Raw genomic sequence first — 19,367 nt, forward strand, 5'->3', positions numbered from 1 at the left:
TGCAATGCTTCTGAGCTTTGAACAAGACTATACCTTGCAGAACTTCAGCTGTACAGATGTGCACAGAACAAATGGGATACTTCTTCTCCCTCACCTTTAAACTTGCCCTCACTACTAACTACCAAAGCTAACTGTCCCCACTGTTGCACTTACGATTTCTTAAAACCTTGAGAAGTGTGAATTCAGTTTATTTCTATAGTATCCCTATTTTTTTTTCCAGAATTGTTGGCAAAGGTTTAAATTAGAAATGGAATACACTGAGGGCCAGATTCTGCTCTCAGCTACACGAGCGTAAACCCAGAATTAACTGCACCGATTCAATGAACTCTTTGGAGTTACACTGGTGTAACTGAGAACAGACTTTGGATCTCAGTAATCACCATGTTTTATATTTCATGAAAACACAAGTAGCCTGAGATTCCCAATTAACAAGTAAATATTAGGATATATTTCAGATGTAAAACAAACAGATTAAAAGGAAGGGTAAACAATTTCTTTCTACACAAAAGCAACTTAAGTTATCAAAGTGGCTATTTGAAAACATACCAAGAGAATCCAAAATTGACAGAAGTTTTAAAAAAAAACTCAGTCAACATCAAGAAAGCTAAAATCATTAAAATACTGTTGCTCTAATGAGAATTTAAACAAATTAAGTTACAACTAGATTTACACACTTGTGATCTGGCTGCAGCAAAACTGATTAAATTTGAGTGAAATATAAATGAAAACGCACAACTTTTCACCTTAAATTTTTGCTTTATTGAAGAACTGTATTTTTTATTTTCCAAAACAAGAAGCAGGTGAGTGACCAGGGAACATGAACAATTACAGATGACAGCAAGCTGGACCTTCCTTTCCTTGCTATAATAAATCATGACTCCATAGTTGCTGCTTCTTTCTTCTCCTCCAGTACACTAGTCACTAGCTAGAGAAAACCATTAAAAAAACTGGAGATGTGAACACATTCTGGCTTTTCACTTCATTAAATCATATATTTCTACATAGGAGCCACAGAGCTATAAATCATATAAGACAGAATGAGAGCTAATTAAAGAGTCAGCTAAGCACATAATATTGAATTGTTATGCATCAGACACTAAAATTGACAATTTTATAGAAAATATTGCCAAATATTAAAGAATTTTCAAGCAGATGCTTATTTTCTCCTCAGACAGAACTGCATATTAAAAAGCAGAAAGGTATGTGAAACACATCAACATTCAGATTTTAATTGCACAAGACCCCATAAATTTTAGAGTTTGTTTTCTCATAACCAACCAATTCACACGCATACAGCATTTGGGGCCCAGTTCTACCTTCCTTGTGTACCCTAAACTTACATGGATATCAGGTCAGTGGGAGGAGTTTGCAGTGGAAAGGAATACCTAGTTTGTCCTATACACATGGTGATACAAAGCTCTGATCACATGCATCTAAGACTGGAAATAGATTACGTTTAAACGTAACAGCCCATAACTCAATTTATTTATAGGTTTCCTTGAGAAAGAATATAAAATTGTTTTTAAAAACCTACGTTATTTTACCAGAGGTTTTCAAACTGAGGCGCACCTGCTTGGGGGGGCACGGAGGAATGTTTAGGGCAGGGGGGGAAGATCAGCTGAACTCAGGGAGAGAGAGACACCTCCACCCCCAGACTCACCTCAGTGGACCTCCCAGACTGTCTGGGCTGATCCTAGTGTTGCCAGGTGTCCGGTTATAAGTCCAGTTGGCGGGGCTGGCAAACTGCCTACATTGGCTCCACACAGCTCCCAGAAACAGCGTCATCTCCCTCTGGTTCCTATGCGGAAGAATGGCTGGGGGTAGTGGGCTCCATGTGCTGCCCCTGCCCTGAGCGCCGGCTCCACAGTTCCCATTGGCCAGGAACCACGATCAATGGGAGCTGCAGGGTGAGCGCCTGCCAGCAAGCACTGTGCAGTGCCCCCGGCCGCCACCACGCCTAGGAGCTGAGGGACATGTCACCATTTCTGGTGAGCTCGTGAGGTAAGCGCCGCCTGGAGACCACTCCCCCTCCTGCACCCCAACCTGTTCAAAGTAAGTGTGGAAGGGAGGGTGGGGGACAGCAAATGACGGAGGGAGGGGGGAATAGAGTGAGCAATGGGCAGGGCCTCAGAGAAGGGGCAGGGCAAGGGTGTTCAGTTTTGTTTAATTAGAAAGTTGGCAACCCTAGTTTCCCCTCCCCTTTAGTTACAATTTTTGGTTGTGTCCCCCCAACCCAGGTTGATGAATTGGGCATGGAGGTGGCACTCCCTCCCTGAGCCCCACCACATGGGGTTGGCCTTAGCTGCCTGGTGCCACCGCTTGCCCTCCCGAATGTTCCTCCACACCTCCCTAGGGGTGCACACAGTTTGAAAACCTCTAGAAGCTGTTGCTAAATGAAAGGCAGAAATCTGGGGGGCCCCATGATCCTGCGTGCCCCTCCCCACACGTATCACATTTGCCTCTGTCAGATTGGGCTATGTGGTAGATGACACTTCGAAAGGGGTACACAGCCGAAAAAGTTTGAAAATTACTGCATTATTGTATTTGTCCAGTGCTCTGTGACTGGGTGGTGAATGATCCTATTACATTCCAGTGGTTGGAGCTGAAAGTGCTGTGTGAATTCTGAATTTAGTGGCTTTGTGTAACTAAAATCTCAACCTTAGTATTGCATTTAAATATTATTATTTATGAAGCAGTAGTGCCTAGGAGCCCTAATCATGGTCCAGGACCGCATTATGCTAGGTGCTTTACACAAACAGAGCAAAAAGATAATCCCCTACCCCAAAGAGGTTACAATCTAAGTAATCTTAAGTCAATTTTTCTTTGAATTTCTTTTTTATTTAAATGACTAGTTTCCATATAGCTGAGTTTACTAAAGAAATTCACCCTTGACCTACGAAGCATGAACAATTTCAGCATACTAGTAGTCTGATTTGATACCTGCAGGTAATGGTTTGGTACAGCAAGTGTACATTATTCTCAATGTTCATGCCTTTTAGGTTTCCCAGCCAAATACCTTCAGACAAGGCAAAACATATATTCCTCATCCCCGATTACCTAGGATTCACAAACTAAGTTTTAATACATCTTATTTTAAGTGATTCCTTGGGGGGTGAAAAAGCATTTAAAACATCTCAGCTAGGGAAAAATAGTTTTAATTTCATGTTTGGATGACTCAAAATCTATTTTATTTAAAAGCTGAAGAGTCACATTTCCACTAAAATACTTTGTATGTTCCAGAGAGAAAGCCAAGAGAGATGGGGCCTCTCTCAGAGCATCTCCTTATGCCCTATCATGGGAGGAAGCAGGGAGGCCAGGGAGTCAAGACTTGTTCCTCTCCCTTCCCCCGGGAATTAGATTGCAGATCTCGCCTCTAAATCTGGAGGATCCCAAGGGATCTGCAGCCTCCTCTGCATTTGACACTACTTTTCATATAGTTTCACCTCTTCTGTGTATACTCAGCAAGAAAAACAAACAGAAAATATAAAACTAGGAAACACACTATTTTCAAATGAATAAAAAAATCTGACATTGCTCATAAGGGAGTACTTTAAAATTCCCTTTTCTTATAATTAGTCCATTCAAAAATTTGAGTTGACAGTGATCCTTTAAGTTAAACAATACAGAAACACACTCCTTTGGTATGATCCCAAGCAATTCAACCTCAAGAGGACTTTAAACCTTTTACTTTAAGTTCTGAGGACCTGAAAAGAGAGTAATTGAAGAGAAGGGAATTTCGGGGTGCTCATCTTACAAGTTGGGACAGTTAGTACAAAAGTATATACAGCCATAACTATATTGCAATGCTGCAGTGAACAATGGGTGCAGCTCGAATAATCCAAAAACCTATCAGACCCTCAAAAGAATGAGTTTTTAAAAATCTCAATTTGTGGTTTTTATTTGCCTTCTGTTTTCCAAGTCTTTAAGGTGCACTTGTGTTTTGTTCTCAAGCTTCTCTACAACCTCGAGGGCTAGAAAAAATTTTAAAAAGGGGTTGAGGGAAAAGGGAAGTAAACAAAGTAAAGCTTAGATGCTCATGAATTAACGTGAATCCAGGAGCAAGAGCTTTAAGAAAAGAAAAAAAAACACCAAATATGCAAGAGTTGGCAACACTGCAACTGGAGAGAAAGATTGTGACTGAGAAAACAGGGGGAGTAAATACTGAAAATTATAATATATGCAAGAGGAGAGACTAAACTGACCACAAAAACATTCAAGAAATAAGAGCAGAGAGAGTGTTGAGAAAAAAAAAAAATCTAAAAGGATGAATTAATCTGAGAGAACACACACAGAGCAAGAGACATCAATGCCGGGCCAATGTACAGCTGTGCAACTATAAGCAAGCCGTTCCCTCACCCTGCCCCAGGTAGATTTGATGCAAAAGTTTTTGCATTGTTTTAGATAATTTTGCTTCTCCCTTCACTCCACAGCAGAGGTGGGCAAACTACAGCCTGCGGTACTGTCCTGCCTGGCCCTTGAGCTCCCGGCCAGGGAGGCTAGTCCCTGGCCCCTCTCCCGCAGTCTCAGGTCACCATGCTGCCAGCACTCTGGGCAGCAGGGCTGCGAGCTCCTGCCGGGCAGCACAGTGGCATGGTCCTGCTGCTCTGAGCAGCATGTTAAGGGGGCAGAGAGCACAGGGGTTGGATAAGGGGCAAAGAGTCCTGGGGGGCAGTCGGGACAGGGGGTGGTTGGATGGTGTGGAGGTTCTGGGGTGGGAGGTCAGGGGACAGGAAACATGGGGGGTTGGATAGGTGTGGGATCCTGGGGGGAGCAGTTGGGGAGGGTTGGATGGGTCAGAGGTTCTCCACAGTCAGAGGGCGGGAAGTGGGAGAAGGCGGATAAGGGACGGGGGCAAGGCTGTTTGGGGAGGCACAGCCTTTCCTACCCAGCCCTCCAAACAGTTTCGGAACCCCAATGTGACCCTCAGGCCAAAAAGTTTGACCACCCCTGCTCCACAGCAATTGCACTTTTTTGTGAAATTTCACATATAGAACATACCCCTTGTCCTAAACTATGAAAGAGCAAGAAAAGACACTCCATGCAAAGCATTATGATGATTAATATTTGGTAATACCTAAAGTCCAAATGATCACATTTCCCACAGAATAAGACAGTGGCCATCTTTGAAATGTCTCACATGGGAAGGGCAGAGGAAGTGTATTATATAGGTTTGTTTTTAAAATAAAAACATACAAAAATACACACACATTTTGTGATAGAGGAGGAAAACAATTTTAAATAAACCAAACAACTGTTTTGTTGAAAGAATGAAAAATTCAGAAAGTTTTTAAATAAAATGGAAAAGTATTAATTTTGTTTTAATTTTTCACTAAAACTACGGTAACTCTGGTTATGGCAGAAAAATTTCATCCATTAAGAATGTTCTGCAGGGTTTCCTAAAAGGTAGACTCTGGATTCCTCTAATATCTGGAAATTTGTTGCAGAGTCAGATCCCCTCAGCCAAGAATGTCTTGCTTCACCAGCTCCCTGCAGCATCTCAAGTGATTTCTCAGGGATTTGATCAAGCAAATGTAAGTAAACAAGCTTTTATAAATGGTAGGCTGCGAAGGAGAGTTTGGGGGGGGACGGGGGGGGTAGATTTCATGGTCAGAAAATTTCTTCTAAACTGCCAACACCAAATCATCATTAAGTTAGAGATTCAAAACATTGGCTAAAGCAAACAAGATTTAAGACAAGTTACTACAGCTTTCTTGTTTACTCCTCTCTTTCTTCCCCCTATTTGAAGTATGTGAGCAATTGTCAAGTACTTCTTATGTGACACTGATACTTGCCCTTAGCCAACAAATGCAGTTATTCCATGCAGCATTGCCTACATCGTTGACTGTGTAATCAACCTTGGACATGTTTTTGTCAATATCTGGATTTCACTGAAAAAGTCAGTGCCCCTTTCTGTGGTGTAAGTTTGAGTTTCTTCACATGGTATTTCTTCAGGACTCCTCCCTGGGTGAGCCTACCCTGCTGACTCTCCCAAGAACATGTGGAAGTCACTTAGACATGTTTTCCCTCTCCTCCAAACAGGAAAGGAAGAAAGGAGACACCACCTTAGGAGAACCCAGGCCTGCCTTGCCTTTAGGGGTGACTGTTTGCCTCCTATCAGGAATAACTTGGGCACCTGCCTCCAGTATGAAACAAAGGTCAACAGCCTGCCCTGACTGAGGCTTCTAGCTTTTCTTCCCACTCAAAACTAGAACAAAACAATCACAAAAACCCGACCATACTGGCCTATGGAAAGCATGCATTTCATCCTTTAATATTAATTCATATACACTTTACAATAAGCATAAATTTATTCATAACATGTATAACTAGTATATGTAGTTGTATAGCATACTTTGTAGTAGTTGTATACCTATTATAGGCAAGGCTGGTAGCATCGCTAGGTTTTCCAACACTTTCCATTGTAAGATCCAGTTGCTTATTTTACCAAACTTTAACCATCTGGGCTGAAGTTCTCCTGCAGATGTCTGCCTAAGGCAGAATTGTTTTGAAAATTCTCAGCTAAAACGGGTTTACTCTTCCCAAAAACTAGCCTCGGGAGAAATACATTGTTTTCCAGGTGTTAAATTCTGGCAGCATTTCTCCGAACAACTCTAGTGCCTACAAGCTTTGGAGCAGACATGTGAAATTTGGCAGGGGAGTCACCCTGGTGTCAGGGTGTGTCTTTTGCCATCCCCATAAAAGCCTGCCCAAAGATGGCCAACCTATACGATGGGGGAGGGAGAAATCACAGTTCACACGGGCTCAGTAGAGACTTTCGATTTTAACAGCTAAAACCTCTGAAGATTCCAACCCTACTGAACATGCTCCAGCCTCTCGCAGCTCCTAATGCTGACCAGGTTGTGCCTGCGCCATCCCCATGGCATGAGTGAGCATGCTCCAGACTTTCCCTGTAATGCCTGCTCCCAGTTGCTTGGGGCCATGCACAAGAAGAGAGAGCAGGTCTTCTCCTATGATCTTAAGAACCCCTCTCCCAGTCAGCATGGAGGAGGAAACCAACCGATCGGAATGCAGAGGGGACAAAAGCCCAATGGAGGGACAGAAAGTTGATTGGGACAAGGAGTCTGGTGAGACCTGGGCAAGGAGGTGAAGGAATGTTGAAACTCAGAGGGGAGATTAGGACTGGAAGCCAGTGAGGACAACACTGGGATCAGACAAGGAATTTGGCAGGGGAGGGGGCAAGAGGGAGGGATTGGGAGTAGCTGTACAAGGAAACACTGACTAGGAACTAGTTGAGGGAAAATAGTGGGGAAGAGAGGCAGATCTGACGAAGAGCCGGGGAACAAAGAGGAGCTGGTGCTGGCTGGGCAAAGAGATGGGGACGAGGAGCCAGGGAGGAGAAAAAACTGGAGATAAGGAGTCAAAAACGTATGTGGGGGAAGGGGGGGGGAGAACTGAGACTGAATAAAGAGCCTGGGAAGTGAGACTAGGCCTGAGAGCCAGTATTAGGGAGAGCATTAAAATCAGATGAGGAGCCAGGAGCAGAGAAACAGACTAGATGGGCAAGTAGACTGGGCTGAGAAACCTGAGGTATGGAGACTTGGACTGGGTAGGCAAGGAGAACAGGACTGGGTCAATGAGCCAGGGATAGAGACAGGACTGGGATAGATTGGAGGTGATGAGGCAGAAGGGATCAATGGGCAGAAGAGTGTGCCCACTAAAGAACAGATTCCCCTCCACAGCCTGGAATGGAACCCAAGATTCCTGATTCTCACTATTCCTCTGCTGTCAGCAAATATCTGGGAAACTCACTGCCACAATGCAATGATCCCCTAGTGCTGGTTCACATGGATGAAGACAACCTATTACTGCTATCAACTACTCAGTGAGCTCAAGTGGCAAAGGACTGTGTGGTGGATCTAAACGTTCCAACCCTGCTGATGAACCATGTGGATGTCAATATGATGCCTCATGATGGAAATATTTTTTCCCCAATTTGCTTTTTCAAAAAGCAAGGAAATTACATATAAAAATAATACACATTAAAAGATTATTAAGGTTGTGAAGTCAAGTACTCAGAAGTTAGGAAATACCAGAATTAAGGTTGCCTATGCAACTTTAATTCAGCCCCCATGTGTATATATATTATGATAATCTTGATTACATGATCACATTCTTTTCCACAGAACCTCAGAATAATTCAATGCACAAGATGGTCCTGCTCTAGAAATGAATCAGGGCTGTGTAGTGAAGAAGGCCATTGTCTGTAGGATCCCTGGCTTCTTTTCTACAGAAGTTGGAAAATGTGTATGTGTGGGGATTGAACCCTGACTTCTAGATCTAAAGGCATCAGCCTCTAACAAATAAAAGGGGATTCCAGGGGGGGAAAAGGAGGATGGTCTCACTGTTAAAGCAGGTGAATGTTGCCCTGGAGTATTGTATTCCATCTCTGCCTCTTTCACAGAGTTTCTACTTGATCCTAGGACAATCACTTAAACCAATTAACTTTCCACAGGTGGCCAATAATTTTGTGTTCCTCATTTTCTGGGCACCCAACTTGAAACTCTGAGGTCTTATTTGCAGAAATGCTGAGCACTCACAGCTACAACTGTAGGCAATGGGAGTTGTGCTTTAAAACATATCAAGTACACTGAATACATTAGATCATAAGTGTTCCAAATTGGGCACTCAATCAGCAGAAACTTTTGACCTCTCTCCAAGCCTCAGCTCCCTATCTGTAAAATGGGAGTATTGCCACCCCCTCACCTCACAGGGGAACTGTGAAAAAAAATTCATTGTTTATGAACAACAACTCGGATACTATACTGATGAGCCCATGAGGAAAAATTAAAATTTCTGTCTTCAGAGCAGGGTTTGAATAGCATGTAGTAATTAAAGCTGCATGATGGACAATGAAAATAAGACAGAAAATTGCATAGCTGCTTATTTAAGTAACACCATCCATCCTGTGAATGAGGCAGGGCTCCTGTGGGAAATATAGTATTTGATCACGTAATTTAAGACTATCATAATGCACATGCTCAAGGGGGTTGTAATAACGCTGTGCACAGGAAACCTGAACTCTGGCATTTCTTAACTTTTGAATGCTTGACTTTGCAACCTTAATACTGTTCTTTAATTTGTGTGTGTGTGTGTAAGTAATATGGGTTTCAGTTTAAGTTTTTTTCCTTATTAATAAAAGCTAAAACCTTAAACCAGATATTGACACCGTATAGGTCCCGAGGTCCACCCAGGTGCAGCTAGTTACAGGACAGGGGCTTAAAATAATAGGCTGTATTTTTAGAAACAAACAAAAGTGGAGTTATATGCAGGATTTTTTCAAATGTTTATGAACTCCATATTAAAGGTTTTTTTTTTTTTTTTAAAGTTAGTAGTATTCAATCGTTTTAGCTTAACTTGAAAATTTACCGAATCACTTACACATGCCTTTATGTATAAATCAAACCTGATGCAAGGATTCATGGTCATATTAGTAGGTGGCTGGAAAGAAAAAGATGATACAAAAACCACTGGAAACTACTTCTGCATCAGCATTTCCATTATAAAACCCTATTTGGAGGTCCTTACTCTGCCCTTGGAAGTATTCAACAGGACTGAGTAAAGACTGCAGAGGAGGAAGTGTTTACAAAGTTTCTCAACAACACACATTTTGTCCTGAATAAATGGAGCAGACACACTCAATTTCTCACTCTCCCTTTCCTTGCCTCTGAAACCTGACAAAATATATATTATTCAAAAAACAATTTGCTCTAATTTAAAAGTAGTCAAACATTTATGTTCTAAGATTTCTTGAGTAAGTGGAGTAATGAGGGCTGCTATTTTGAATGTGCAATAAAAAAAATCAGTAAAAACGTCATAAGGGTTTCTCTTTTTTAGCATGCAGATTCCATGTATATGCTCAATAGAGGCACTAACACGGTCTATCACATGAATGAACCTTAAACTAATTAATTTTTGGAATTACATCATAAATTGTAATGGTTCCAAGGAGATCTGGAAGTCTATTGTGTTCAGAACATATGTACTAATAAGCGTCCAATTAGAACTTGACACCATGAACTACTAAGTAAAGTCCCCTTAACATATCTTTAACCTTTGGAAATCTGCACAAACAGATAAAGAAATATGGCCTGCAGCCATAACAGCTTGTTCTATAAGCCAATTAGATCTCACAAGCTGAGTAGGGTTGAGTGGTGTTAAGGATTCAGTTCTGAACCAATGCTACAACCAATAAACCAATCAATAAGCAGTCAGCAGGGCATTAAGAGACACCAATTCTGGAGGTGCCGCCTTTGGCTGTGATAAAACCAAGACCCAGAACACTTGTGATCATTAAAAAATACCATGGCATTTTTCAAAAGAAAAGAAGTTTTAATACTAATGTCTAAATCAAACTTCAACTCAACTAACTATATTCTATCTGAGCTTCCCCTACGATTGCAATTATATACAGTATTCTTCCCTGTCTGTTCTGAACCATGTTGTAGTCTTGCTCTGTCAGAGCGGTCCTCAACACTGGCTATTTAATGCTCTCAACCCACCAACCTCCCATTAGGTAGGTAGGTATTAGCCCTATTTTACTGGTAAAACAAAGTAATGCAGAATGAGATGCCAAATAATTCAGGAAAAAAGTGTGTGGATGCAAACCAATTTAACATAAAATAACTACAGTTGATCTGAAAAAAACAAACATTCCCATGTAGACAATCCAAAAGGCAGAAAGGTCACCACCAAATACATATTTCAGCATTTAAACAGCCACCTGATTTCCTGAGGTGCTGAGTACCTGCAGCTCCCACTGACTCAGTGCAGCCAGCTGACAGCTTGCCTTAGTACGAGCAGGAAAAGACTGGGAAGTAATATTCTCTACAGCTGGAAATTGGTCTGTGCTTCCCACCCAAACTCAAGAGACCAAACTGCCAAAGGCTTTGTGGGTCCCTAAAGCCACCCCTTGGAGGGTGTGGACTATGAACAACTCAAGATATTTGAGAAAATAGATCACTGAACTTTCAACCATTGCCATCAGTTTACATCATCAAGAATATCTTCACCAGCAGAAGGGCTAGAAACTTGGGTCAAAATGTAGTTATTTAAATATGGTATCAAAGGAAGTGATTTGATTGTCAAAGGTTCTGAGCACCTACAGCTCCCACTGACTGAAAGATAATCAATAACATTCCACCGTTACCTAAATACCTAAATTTGGAAGTAGGACCCTAACTAAGATTTGTACGTTTTTGACATTACTGTAATAAAGAAAGCTGAGATAATTCTTTACAGTCAGTTTTCCAAAATCTGGAAGCATATGGGAGGTTGTGGGCCCCCAAAACCAGCAGTCTAGCTATTGTTCTAGAAGTACTGTGTTCCACCATACATGTGGTGAAACTCCAGCTGGGTAAAATTAACTCTCCAAAGAGGATGGTGAAACTCAGTTACTGCCGGTAAAATGCTAGGAGAATACTGAGTTGAAAGATACTAAAGGCAAAGTATTTTTATAAACATATGCATGTACACAAAGATTGTCCTCCAATCTATTTGACTGCAAGTCCAAAAAAGGCCAACATTTTAAGTGTTAATACAGTAATCAGACCAAAGAAAATGTACCATAAATTTTTGCTGTTTCAACAAATAAAAGTAGTATTATTTCACTTTAAAACATTAGCTAAAATATCAGTTTATCTCAGTTAACATAATACTGTCCAATGAACAAAGGATCAAAAGAATATTGGACAGTTGTAGTGTATCTGGCAGATTATTAATAATACTTACCTTTTATAAAACCTGCCTGTCAATTAAACAATTATGTGGTAAATTACCAGTAATGGTAAGTGAAGATTTGAACTCCACTGATTTACTTAGATTAGCTCACCAGGCTTCTGTTTCTACAAACCTCAGCAGCTCAGGTTCTCTAATGCATTTTTAACATGTCAATTAATACCTTGTTTATAGAAGGTGATGTCAGTTTCAGTTAATACACTAGAAATATCACAGTTCTGTGCAGAATGTGTAACATCTGTGTGTTAAGACTGTATGTTATTACATTTTAGAGATTAAAAAGAATTATAGCAGAAAATCTGATGAGAGCGCAAATCTAAAAAGGGCAATATGCAATAAAATTACAAAATTAATGGGCATGTTTAATCAATCTTTGACAAAATACGTTAGACAATGAAACATGATGCATTGCAGGGCACAGAAATAAGGTGTTTTCTGTGAACAGAGCAAGACCATTAAAACTTCCTAACATTAAGAAGCCTACAAAATTGACTGAATATTTTGTGATCACATAAATTGCTTAAATAATGTCAGCATTGTTGCTAAATAAGCATCAGGTATACTTTACTACAACACATCCCTGCATTGTAATGTTAACCATTATTTCTTAAGCACTTTCAGTAGTCAGAAAAGATACAGTGTAGCTATATGATTCAGTTGTGTCTTTATAATTTAGATTAGAAACCATACTTTACCCAATAATTTGCTACATGTACTGTAATGACAATATCTTTTATATTAAGGCTTTTAAAACAAATTAATTTTAAACAGGAAATAAATGGAACTTTCTCGAGAATCCAAATACCGAGGACATTATTTTGAAAGGAATTTCTTTGTTTTGATACTGCTAAATATTTACCATAATGTTTTAAAAATAGAAACAAATTCATATTGAGAACCCATTACAGGTAGCTAACAGGCTTATTTGAACAGCAAAAAAATATCAACAAAATATTCCACCATTCAAGGGAATCTCTGTACATTTTACATTTGCACACAAAATAAGAACAGAAAATGATGTCATTTGGCAAATATTTGATTTACATTCACAAGTTTAAGTAAGCAAAGTCTGATCAAAACCTATTTGCGTGTACAGCTGGTGGGAATACTAGCTTTATGACTGCACACAAGAACAAATGTATTATAATTCTTTCAACCCTCTGTGCATTCTGACAGCATGCTGAGAACATTAACTCAATAGTCATGGGTTCAACTGAAGAATCATAGGTATGATAAATCATAGGTTATTATAAATTTAATATTTTTCTATTAAAATATCTACTGCCACTAGCTTTCGGCATGACTTGTGTCAAGTAAAATAGGTATAATTCTCATAATATTGTTATGGGTAAATTATTGTTTAAATGCTTTGATAGACTCTTCAATCAAGTGCAAAGTATTTGTTTCCATTTTGTAACTTTCTCCACTGCTAGTTCAAAAATGTATATATTTAAAGAAAAACCCACCGTTGTATCAAAAGTATTACAAAGGTAATTAATAAAGAGCAGAAGTTTAACACTCAAGCTACTCAGACTGTGAAGCCATCTTTTTCATCTGAAGAAGTAAAGATGACCTGATCTTTGCAACTTGACTTCAGTATATCAGGAAGGACAACCTTCCAGAGAACTATACCCAGTTACATCCTGGCACAGACTGACAAGTTCTTCAGGATTCAGAACTCCATTCCAACTGGACTATATGTTAAGTAATAAGAATGTCTTTATTTCATAAGTCCTCCAACGCTAAGGACAACCAGGCTGTAACTCCAGTCCTCGAACCACTGGTAGTCCACAGCACTGCTTCTCTTACAATGGCCTGACAGATGTCAGACTTCATGCAGCGACACTCGCTCCTAACTGTAGCCCAGTCTTGGACTGAGGATTTCAAAAGGCATTAAACCCAAAACAGATTAAACTCACTTCAACAAGCTCCTCTGTGTGGCTGCTTCATGACTACAGTCCCTATCTTTGGTAGAAATTCAGCGGAGATCAAATTTGAAGACACTGCCGAAATATGAGAGGTAACAAACGGAACAGCACAAAATTGAAGGGAGAAAGCCCCTTGAAAAGATCAAAACATTGGGGCCTGCAGTCAGTAAGGGGAGAGTCTCTACTAGCGCATGTTCCTCCATCTGGGAGAGTAAGCATAGCACAGATGCAACAACAGGGCAGAATCAAGCAGCTACTACCATCACATTACAGTTTGTCGTCATCTTGTCTCATTAATACTATCCTATTTCTATTACCTGGTTAAATGGAAAAGTATCATTTGCCACAGAAAGATGTGGGGAAAGGATTAGGAAATACAATTTGGAGGTAGTCCACAAAAGGACATTTATATTATTAAGTGGACCATGATATGCAAGAAGTTAAAACAAGCAACAGTAGAGTGAAGTTGATAATATATATCACAACTCCAGAATCCTGCAGACATAAATCAAACTAACAACTATCATATAATCTCACTCCACAGCTGTTTGGCAAAGTAATGAGCTTTATGTACTGGAGCTATTTGGGGGAAGGAATCACACAAAACACAAAGACAACTGGACATTGGGCAGATAATCAGAAATCCTCCTCATCCCCTGCATAACCTCCTTCCCTTCCCTCAGTAGCCAATGGACTTGGTGGGGGGAAGAACAGCAAAAACATTCCTCTTTGGAAAGGGAAAGGGAGTGTAACAGACAGCCAGAAGACTGAAGGAGGGAGGGATAGCATAGCAGACACCCCCTACTCCAACAGCCCTGCTGTATGAAAGAAAGAGCACTTTTTCTACCTTTCATCAGCCAAACAGTTGAGATAGGGAAGAGCTATCACCACATACTCACTAGATAGAGAGTGCCTCAAAAGGCAGAAACTTCAAGCAGGGATCTAGGGACAGCACCCTTTATCTTCCAAGCAAAGTGGATTTCTCACCAGGTGCTGCCCTTACTTCTCACTATAATTGCCACAGGGACGTCAATGGACCACTTAATAGAGAGTGGTCCACACACCTCTCTGATGGTTAAAGTTTCTTCGTCAACCATTAATTTTAAATAAGAGCTAGATCACTTTTTCATACTGTTATACAATCAGGTACTAAAACATGTATGTTCGTTTTAATGTTAGATCACTTATTTTGATCCATCTTTTGCTATTTGTAGAAATAAACCATTGATGCAGCATCAAAAAGAATTAGGAATAAAACATCTATTCGCTTTATCAGCAGGTACATACATTTCTAAATTCATCCAGTAGTTATTTTTAAAGAACTTCCTCACTAAATATCACTAGTATATTACCAGAATAAGACTCATCACACCAGGCAGTTTCCACCTCCCAACTTGTAATACAGTAAGTAGCTGTAACGGTTAGTTTTGAAGTTCTTTTATACATTTTGACTGGTCCCACATTTTTAAAGTACAATATTCTTTAACACAAACTAGCCATTCTATTGAAGCTTGATATTCAAGTGCTAATACCTTGCAGGTTCAAGAAGCATTTTGCTGATGTGATAGTAAACAAGATTTCTTTTCCCAAAAATGGGAGAAGTCAGAAAAAAACCCCACACTTTTCATGTTCTTCAGACACTGATGCACAGAGTAACTACTGTTACACGTATACACATGCAAAGTTACATATAGACAAGAATGCCTCAGAGAAACAATTTTCAAGTATAAAAAAATTATTTAAAGCTAATATCAATATATGTGCTGCCAAAGCATATACATACACACTTAGTAATAAATTTTCAATGCAAGTACCAGACTTGGGGCAGGTGGCCTTATATTCTTAATTTTCGAAGTTTATGCTCATAATTTTCAGCTGGAGTGGGGTGGGGTGTAGAAATAGCTAAGCATCACAAAGGCAAGCTTTTAAAACTAAGAACTTAAGACTCTCCAGGACCCAAAAAATCTAGCATTTTGTATTGAAAACTGATTGTTAAGCATACCTAAGGTATTCAGAGCCTTGTCCCCAAATAACTTACAGTGCCAGGCACTTACTCCTAAGCTATGCAATTAGATCATCAAGGATGATTCCTTAAAGTAGGTTAATGCCTCTTTTGTTGGGGGAAATTCACCTTTCCAAAAGCTTATAAAGATCTATAAAGAGAGCCAGGCTGTGCTAGTGTAACTATAACTATAACGAACTCCTACTCAAAACGCAGAAAAAACAGAACTTATCTTAAAGCAAAGCAAAAAAAAAAAAAAACCCGCATATCTTTTAGAGAAAAGAAACATTGCGATGCAAACCTTATTCATCATGACTCAAGTGACTGACCTAGTTAGAGAAATGGGTTATACTTTCTAGCAGTAAATTAGTGGCTGCAGCATAAAATGAAAACCCCCAACACACGGGGAAGGAAACTGGATACCGCACATGGGAAGCCCAGTAGAAACCCGTTAAAAGGCTCCGGTAGGCATACACAATACGGCCCCACACCTTGAGTTCACCGGAGACGCTTTTAAGCTACGGTAGGGACCGCGGCCAAGGACACGGGCAGCGCGGCCGCTCGGCGCTGGGTCGCCCGAGCCCCTGGCCCCCGCGGCCAGACGGCCGGACCGGCGGCAGCGCTGCGAGCGAGACGCGCACCGGCTCTGCCCCCGCGAGCTGCCGCGAACCTGCCCAGCGAGCCCCGCTGCCTCCGCGCCTCCGCCCCCGGGGGCGCTCGCCCTCGCCCCGGCGCGCCCCGTCCGCCCAGCCCTGCTCCCGCCACGGGCACGTGGGGGCGAGCGAGCCGCTGCCCTGGCGGGGGCGGCAGGCAGCGGGCGGAAGCGGCGCTGCCCCCGTCGCCCGGCACAACCCCGGGGGCACGGCCAGCTCTGGCCCCGGCCCGCCCTGCAGGGCGCTCCCGCGTCTGTCCCCCTCCCCAGCCGCCAGTCCCAACAGCCCCCGCCCCGCCCAGCCGAGGCACCGCTCCCCTCGTACCCTGCCCGGGCGCCGGGCTCCAGCGCCTCCGGCGCGCGGGGATGGCAGGCGCGTGGGGCTCAGCCGCCGCCACATCGGGCAGCGCGTCCCACTTACTCCGCGTTGGAGCCACTACAGGCGGCCGCCGGGCGCATGCGTCGAGGCTGGCCCGGAGCCACCCCACCGCCCAGGTGAGAGGGGCGTGGGCGCGCGAGCGGCAGGTGAATGGGCGCGTGCCGGCGGGGCGCAGAGGAACCCCGCGTGGGCAAACAGCGCGGGTGGGCGCGCCCCACTTCTGTGTGACCTACATATAGAGGGGGTGTGGCTGCACCATTCCGTCGTGTGCACGCACGTGTGGCTTCCCGGTCATGTGGACGCGCGCCTGAGTGCGTATGTAGGTGTTTGCAGCGGGTTTATACTTGTGCATATGTGGCCACTGGCTCACGCCCTGCCAGAACACTTCCTGCAGTAGTTAGTGGGGAAAGCTTCATCCATCAAGTTTTTCTACAGTGCACGGATTTTTGTTTGTGGCCTTTAAGGACAACCTTCCGAAGGTAAAGGAGCTGCGCTGCTTCCCTGTGTCTAAACTCACAGCTTTAAGGGTTCTGGGGCTGTAGGTAACTCTCCCAAGTACCAGGATGAAATTGGCAGGAGTGATCAGTTTCATGGCTGTATTTGGAGCCCTGTAGAACTGAAACCGGTAAGAATCACGACAATTTTGCTCAGGGGAGGCAGCTGCAGCTGTTCACAGAAACAGAGGAGGATGACCAGAAAGATAGCTGGTAGGAGACTCTTATATTCAGGGTGAAATTAAGACAATCAGGTACCCAGAAAAACTGCAGGTAGACTCTCTCTGGCCTTGCCCACATTTCCTGACAACAAGTTTCAGACTTAAAATGAATAGGGCAATTCACACATCTAGTAACATTTGTTTCAGACTGTCTGCAAATACAGGTCGGCATCAGGCACAGGTAGATAACATTTTCAAGCTTTTCTTTGCATGCATGAAGGCTAGAACATTTTTTATTTAAAAAAAAAAGACTGAAATTCTGTTCTCAGGTGACTCCAGCAGCTGTAGTCTTAAGTGTAGCCCTCATGCCTAGTCTAGGTTGGCCCAGGGTAGAGTTGTTGAGATCCTCTGTTTTGCCCAGTAGCAGGGCAGAATAGAAGACATGTCTCCTCTGCACCCCTACCTTTGCCTAAACCAGAGAGCTTTGGGGTGGGGAAAAAAGGCTCTTTATCCCATATATTTGGCTATTTCAGCAGGAATAGGAAGATACTGTCAGATGGGAGGTTGATATGAAAAATGGAGCCCTTCATGAAGGAACAGGGAGCATAGCCTTGTAGGAATCCCAGCAATTCAGAGGTAGAGGAGGGTGGGCTTCTCACCCAGGCATTACCCCAGTGCTTTGCAGGTGGGCCTCCTTAGTCTTTCCTACCAGATTCCAATGATGTAGTATTCTATCTCATAAACTGTACAAGTGCAGAGAGAAAAAGAGAGTGTGTGGTTTGCACATATATGGGTTTAAATTCTTTCCCTCCCTAGCTCTGGAAAGAGTAATTGGGGAATTTATACAGATCAGCCTCAGTTACATACACACAAAGCAAGAGGCACTCAAATGGATTAGTTTTGCAGTGTCTCAGTCCTCCATTGCAAAACCAAGATACTGCTGTAAAACTAATCCAAAAAGAATGAGTGAATGGCTGGTCTGCCAAAGTATCCAAAAACATCCGTGGTAATGGCAAAGAGTTTCAAAAGGTACAGCAAAGTGGCCCACATCCAAGACAAATGATGGAGCAGATGCTTCAAAGATTACTCAAACAGAAGGAGAGGAAAATCTATGTAGGAAATAATCTGTTGCAATATATTTTTTTCCTTTGGCAAATTTAGAGGTTACAGACCATGGTGCCTAGCATCAATGTTTTCTGGTGTAGCTGGCATGAATTCCCATGCCAAAAGCACCAGAGCTGTGTGTCAGAAATAAAAGAACTTTGAAGAAGACATGCAGAAATACCATATTTCTTTTTTTCCCCCCACGTTCCACTTTCAGGTTGTTGGAGGTTTTTTTTTTTATTACATTAGGTGTTCAGGAGCTCACTAGTTTCTGGCTTTAGAAAACTACCTGTGAATTGTGCAGAATAACAAGGTTCTCTACGCAAATGGTATTAAAGCAAAAGTGGATGACAGTGGATCTCAGAAAACAGCAATTTTACATGTGCTTCATACAAAAGTCAGGGTGTTATAAATGACACCAAAGTGTTAGAGTCTGAATACAAATTAAGGAACAAATATTTAGGCTACCTGCCTTCTAGAGGATGTGATTTTAAATGATGGAGGAAGCACTACAATGCTGAATCCATTTGTTTGCTACTCAGCAGAAAAGAAAAACAATTTAACACTGATTGGATAACACCTCACCATACTTCAATCTGAGCTCTTGGAAAATTGTAATTCTAGTTCTACTCAATAAAATCAAGGATTGCATCATACCTTGTTTACAGCTCATTTTGTTAGAAGATGTTTGACAGGCTCACTTACGGTTTATGGCAGGTCATTTTCAAAGTTTGGACTAATCGTCCCTTTAAGTATGGAGTCTAAAGTCACTTCCTCTTCAAAGTCTTAACAAACCACAAAGTCCCATATAAATAGTTTGGACAACTAAAGAATCACTATGTGTTTTTTGAAAGAAAATCTGTATTCTACAGACAGGAAGGGAGAAGTGGTAT

General features: G+C 41.9%; 1 protein-coding gene and 1 long non-coding RNA gene across 3 annotated transcripts in view; one reads left to right on the plus strand and one right to left on the minus strand.

The window, feature by feature from the left end:
* ZNF385B (zinc finger protein 385B) overlaps positions 1-16,781 on the minus strand; it is a 311,286-nt gene extending 294,505 nt beyond the window's left edge. For both annotated transcript variants that reach the window (XM_075117991.1, XM_048868907.2), the window contains exon 1: positions 16,662-16,781. The gene's annotated coding sequence lies outside the window, so the exon portion shown is untranslated. The remainder of the gene's footprint in view (positions 1-16,661) is intronic.
* LOC142068555 (uncharacterized) overlaps positions 16,749-19,367 on the plus strand; it is a 51,758-nt gene continuing 49,139 nt past the window's right edge. The window contains exon 1 of the long non-coding RNA XR_012664393.1: positions 16,749-16,831. This is a non-coding gene — a long non-coding RNA (uncharacterized LOC142068555). The remainder of the gene's footprint in view (positions 16,832-19,367) is intronic.

This window comes from Caretta caretta, chromosome 11, assembly GCF_965140235.1.
Source record: "Caretta caretta isolate rCarCar2 chromosome 11, rCarCar1.hap1, whole genome shotgun sequence".
In the NCBI taxonomy this organism is placed as follows: Eukaryota; Metazoa; Chordata; order Testudines; family Cheloniidae; genus Caretta; species Caretta caretta.